Source organism: Miscanthus floridulus, chromosome 6 (assembly GCF_019320115.1).
Source record: "Miscanthus floridulus cultivar M001 chromosome 6, ASM1932011v1, whole genome shotgun sequence".
In the NCBI taxonomy this organism is placed as follows: Eukaryota; Viridiplantae; Streptophyta; class Magnoliopsida; order Poales; family Poaceae; genus Miscanthus; species Miscanthus floridulus.
In genome coordinates this window covers 145,370,937-145,376,650 of record NC_089585.1, presented here as the reverse complement: position 1 = coordinate 145,376,650, position 5,714 = coordinate 145,370,937, and positions in this window count along the sequence as shown.

Below are 5,714 nucleotides of genomic sequence, written 5' to 3'. Positions count from 1 at the left end.
GTTGGGCGATGTCGTAGATCCGTATACTGAGAATTTATAAGGAAATCAACATAGGAGCTACATGCATAAAGCCGGTGCATGCATACAGTGGTCAGCGATGTGAGGGGGATCGGTACTCTAGGCAAAAGCCGGTGCTCGATCTGTTGGAATGACGACGATGATGCTCTTGGGTTATATCACTCTCGGGCGTCTATCGATGAACCCCTTATCCCCATGAGGTTGAATTTTCCAGGTAAAAATTACGACGACGTGGCCCTATTTCCTTGAACTTATTAGACTGGCTTATCAGTTATGATATAATATTTTTTCTTATAGCAAATCAGTGAACAATACTTTTTAGCCTGACTTTTCAACGAAGTGAACAGGATGATCGTGTCCTTCCTTAGAGATGTCGACTTGGAAGATCCTCATGAAGCTATGCTTCGAGATGTTCTAGATTGATGTATAGGTTCCTCAAGTATTGTTCAACAGTACGCTGATCAGAGTTGACCTATCACTATGGGTAATGCTCTCCTCAAGGCGTTCGTCTACCTAGACGCTCACGTTTATGGGCCGTGACGCAAGCCCAAACGATACCTTCCTCTCCGCTCGTCTAACCCTCCAGATACCGCAGTTCCTCAAAGAAAAAAAAACCACCGCAGCGGAGCTCGGCCAGCGCACAGCTCGTAGGGCTCCACACCGCGCAGCTTGCGGCGACCAGCCGGGGCGGAGGCCGCCCGCACACTTCTCGTGCTCCGCCTGCCCGGCTCGTCGCGGCCGGGGATGGAGCTCGCCCGCGTGCAGCTTACGACGACCCGAGCGAAGCCCGCCCGCGCACATCTCGCGCTCCTTCGGCTCAATTCATCGTGGTCGGGGTACATCTCGCCCGCGCGCAGCTTGCGACGGACGGAATGGAACTCGCCCATGCATAGCTCGCAGCAGAGCTTACCTCGCGCACACCCGCATAGTGTGGAGACCCGCGCGCGATCTTCTCCACCGGACCTGTCGTGGCCTTCTCCACCAGAGCGGCGATCTCCGCGCCACCGGCGAGCTATATACCGATGAACTCCACATGCATATGAGCCTCCATTCTACCGAGCAGCAAGGAGATGTTGCGCTAAAACCGTATGTTGCAAGCATCTGTTTCAAGTGTTCCAAATATTTCATAGGTATGTTGAAAGTGTTTAATATTAATGTTACAAAAGTAGATCAGGATGTTGCACATGTTGCTTTGCATTGGTGTTTCAAATGCATGTTCCAAATGTTTCATCTGTTTCTAGACGCAAGTTGCAAACATTTTATCTGAACGTTGCAAAGTAGATTTGGATGTTACATATACATGCATGTTGCAAGCGTATGTTTCAAGTGTTTCAAATGTTGTATACGTATGTTTTGAGTGCTTCATCTAAATGTTGTATATGTTTTGCAATGACTATATGTGTGTTTTCCTAGTATTTTAACTGTTTTAGATGTATATTACAAGTATTTTATTATAGATGTTGTAAAAGTAGATATGATGTTGCAAATGTTGTAGTGGGATGTACCACACCCGCTACAATTGTTGGGCCCCGTGCATGCGTGTGAGAGGGAAAGGGGCGCGAGCGGTAGGCGCGGGTAACAAAGCCGGCGCAAATCAAGACACGGCACCGCGTTCGCGTGCGCAGGCGCCGAGAAACGGAGCAACACGGGCCCCACGTGAAGTAGGTGCAGACGTGCTAGCAGGTGGGCTCGGCGCGGGCCGACTTCCGGGGACTAGCCTGACCCTATGACTAATATGCTATTCGAGGTGGCTCCTTCAATTTCTTCGAACCAAACCTAGCTTCCGTAAAGGCAGAAAACAAGTGTAGGTTCTTTGCCTATATTTTACAAAGTAAACTCCTCACTGCCACAATTTAGTGCTATGGTGGCCACATCAATAAGAAAGAATAATTACATTCTCTGGAATATTTTTTTCACATCTACCATTACTACAATTTTTGCATACCAGTTTCTTCCTCCTCCTTGGTCGACGTCACTGCTCTCCCCTATCCGTCCGATGCCACACGGCATCCTCCGACACCCTCCACCATCCTCTCCCGAGCAGTCTCCCTTCGACCAGCTCCCCGTCCCTTCAAGGACCCTCGCGCCGAAAAGAAATCCTATGCGACACCCCGTCGCACGAAGACGACGTGTGACACCCTCCGCTTGCTCGACGCATGTCTACAGGGCCCACCAGGCATGGCGATCAGCCGTTCTGCATGGCCAAACTAATGAACCAGTTCACGTTTCAAGCAGCCCGCAGTTAGGATTTTATAGAGAAACATTGACACATGTAACATAGCCATGCTGTGTCGCACGTCATCTGTGTGCGACGGTGTCGCATATAATTTCTTTCCGCAGCCACCAATAAAAAAAAACAAAGAAGCAACGACAAGGGTGCGAACCCCACCCTCCTCGGCCGGCTCCGCCTGCCCTACGTGCCACGCCGCGCCGCTGCCTGCCAGCCCATGGGTATATACATATGTATAATATATTTAAGCTTTAAAATTACTACTCTCTCCCATAAGCATTTTCAAGAGCTTTTCTAAAACTCATTCTCTAAATCATCAAGTAGAGCCATTTGAATAAAAAATCGTTCTCTATATTTTTGCATCATCACAACTTCCATGTATCTCATTCACACTCTAGAGAGCTAACTCTACTCTTTATCTTTAGCTACCAAGAAATCTAGAATAGAAGATGATAATGTTTAAAGATCTAATTAAAAAAATTGGTAGAAAAAATTTTATTTACCCAAACCATTATTTCTAGTAGTAAGGAAGGATATAAAGATGCTCTTTGACCTCTTATTCATCCAAACAAACAGCTGCCCGGAACATTTACCTATCGCACGCACTCATTCCCCACCGGCCACACCTGACGGCCTATGCTTTGGTGTGAACCGGGAACACTAGTCTGTTCGGTTGACTGATTTATATCGTTGCTGATTTATAAAGAAATATTATTAACTAATTTATGTGAGAAAAAAATAATATTTTAACTAAAAATTTACGATCATTTACGACGTATTCACAGCCAAACGAACAGCCCGGCCAGCACTGCCGACCCTGCCACCGTCTACCCCGCATGGTCACACCTTGGCATGGCAGCACCCTATTGCCCTAGGTGCGGATCCACCGGTCCTCTGAGGTGTTCAGCTGTCCATTCAACACAACAGCGCTCGCTGCCCAGCCTCATTTGCTGGCAAGCACACCACCCACATCACAGCCGCCGCACGCTGGTAGTTGGCTAGGAGGCCACACACCCACAAGACAACTAGAAGGCAGAAGCCTAGGTAGATTAGTGTTCAATTATAATCTAATTAAATTTAGAGGTAAAATCTTAAGGTCTTGTTTAGTTGACGATTTTTTTTGAAAAATGATATTATAGCACTTTCGTTGTTATTTGGCAATTAGTGTCCAATCGTAGTCTAATTAGACTTAAAAGATTTGTCTCGTAAATTTCGTCTAAACTGTGTAATTAGTTTTATTTTTTATTTATATTTAATGCTTCATGCATGCGTCCAAAGATTTGATGCGACGAGAAATCTTGAAAAATTTTGTAAAATTTTGGAAACTAAAAAGGCACCGAATCCCCTTTGGTTTTTGCTTAGGCATTCCCACGACTTCGAAATCCTGGGTCCGCCACTGTACCGGCCACCGAGCGGTCTGCCCCATCCCTCTCCGCCGCGTCCACCTGGCCTGAGCGCCTCTGCCTCGCTGCCGCGCCGCCGCCATGCCCTGGCCCTCCCCGGCCGCCGCGTCCACCTGGCTTGACCGCCCCCGCCTCGCTGCCGCGCGGCCGCCCCGGCCACACGTACTCTTGTCTTATATATAAGCTAATAAATTGTTTTTGTGATCTCTGCTGAAAGGCATTGGAGCTGAATATAGCTTGACCCAACAATGTCCCGATGAGAGATCGGTAATTGCTTCCTTAATTAGTTCTTTTATCTCTGCTGAATGTCCACCTGTTTTCCCGACTGGGGCAGCAAGAGAGCATCAGTATCGTCTGCAACGATGCTTCCCGTCAGTCAAAGCACACTACGACATTAGCTCCAGCTCTGTAGTACTATCGCATCTGCTTCTCCGACCCATTTCAATTGAAAATCATACTCGCCATCCCTGTGGATCAAGAGACAATTCCTTATTTGACATTGGGAAAATGAGCCGTTCCTTTTTTAGCCCTGAAATTTTCTTCGTTCCTTATTTGACACTCACTTGAACTTTCATCCCTAATATGACACTACCGTCCGATCCGTTAGCTTCTTCCGTCAGAGAGCCTGGGACGCGCTGTCAGATATTTTGATTAGGACAAAATTGGCCTCCGTCGACTCTCCCGTGCGTGCGGTTCCCAGTCCTCGCTCCCGTGCGTCCTCTCTCCCGTGCGTCTGTCCCAGGCTGGATCCGGCGGCGAGCGGCGAGATTCCTGGCGGTGGCCGGCCGTCGGCGGCGAGATGGAAGGAGATCCGGCGGGGGAGGATGTGGATCCGGCCGGCGGCTCCCTCGGGCGGGGCTTGGCGGCGGCGGCGAGGTCCCCCGGGCGGCGCGCGCAGGCGGCTACGGCGAGCCCCCCCCGGCGGGTTGCGCAGGCAGCGCCGGCCGCGAGCTCCCCCCGGCGGGTTGCGCAGGTGGCTGCGGCAAGCCCCCCCCAGCGGCGCGCGCAGGCAACGGCGGCGAGCCCCCCCCCGGCGGGTTGCGCAGGCAGCGGCGGCCACGAGCTCCCCCCGGCGGGTTGCGCAGGCAGCGGCGGCCGCGAGCTCCCCCCGGCGGGTTGCGCAGGCGGCTGCGGCAAGCCCCCCACAGCGGCGCGCGCAGGCAGCGGCGGCCACGAGCTCCCCTGGCCTGGTTGCAGATGCGGCGGCAAGCTGGGGTGAGCTGATACGCGGACTCTTGTGTGCATGCCTCTGTTTACCTCTTCTCTTTGATTTGCACAATGCTTTATTAGTTTCAGCATTGCTATTTTGCATTTCGTTCAGCTCATGGGCTGTAGAATTCTGTTCCAAGTGGATCAATATCATTATCTCCTCTTGTGCTATAGGAAATATTGTTCTGCTTATCTGTCATGAGAGATGCTAGTGATGACTGCTTTTAGAACTCTGAATTCTGAGAATGTTGCCAGGCAGGCAGTCTCCCCCCCCCCCCCTAAAAGAAACCGTCTCTCCTTTTTTTCGACTTAAAATCGAAATATGATCTGCATTTTCTTTTTGCAAATAGAACACATATATATTGGAGATCTATATATTGTTGCCACTATCGAAATATGATCTGCATTTTCCTTTTGCAAATAGAACACATATATATTGTTGCCATTCTGGCTTGCTGATCCAATGAGTTCAACATATTCTAGTACTTTGATTTTTGCTTCAGCCACACCTTTTCTTTTGAAACAGAATTTATGTCCAAAGTACCTATTTGCACACTGCTTTTCATTCTTGTGTGTGCACACTAGTAATGGGTGCTTTTAGAACTCTGAAAGTCTGGGAATGGTGCTAGCCAGGCAAGGTGGTCTTTCTTAAAATACAAAAAAGGTGTCCCATCTTTTGCAACTATGGATCTCTAAGAAATTGCCACTTAATATGCCTTTCCTTTTTCATAGCTAGAACATATATATGTTGGAAAAATCATATGGCACCCAGGGGGGCTGGCGCCATCGTTAGCTAAAAGACTAGAATACCATGTTAGAATGTTTCAAAAGTCATCATAAAAATCATGTATGTC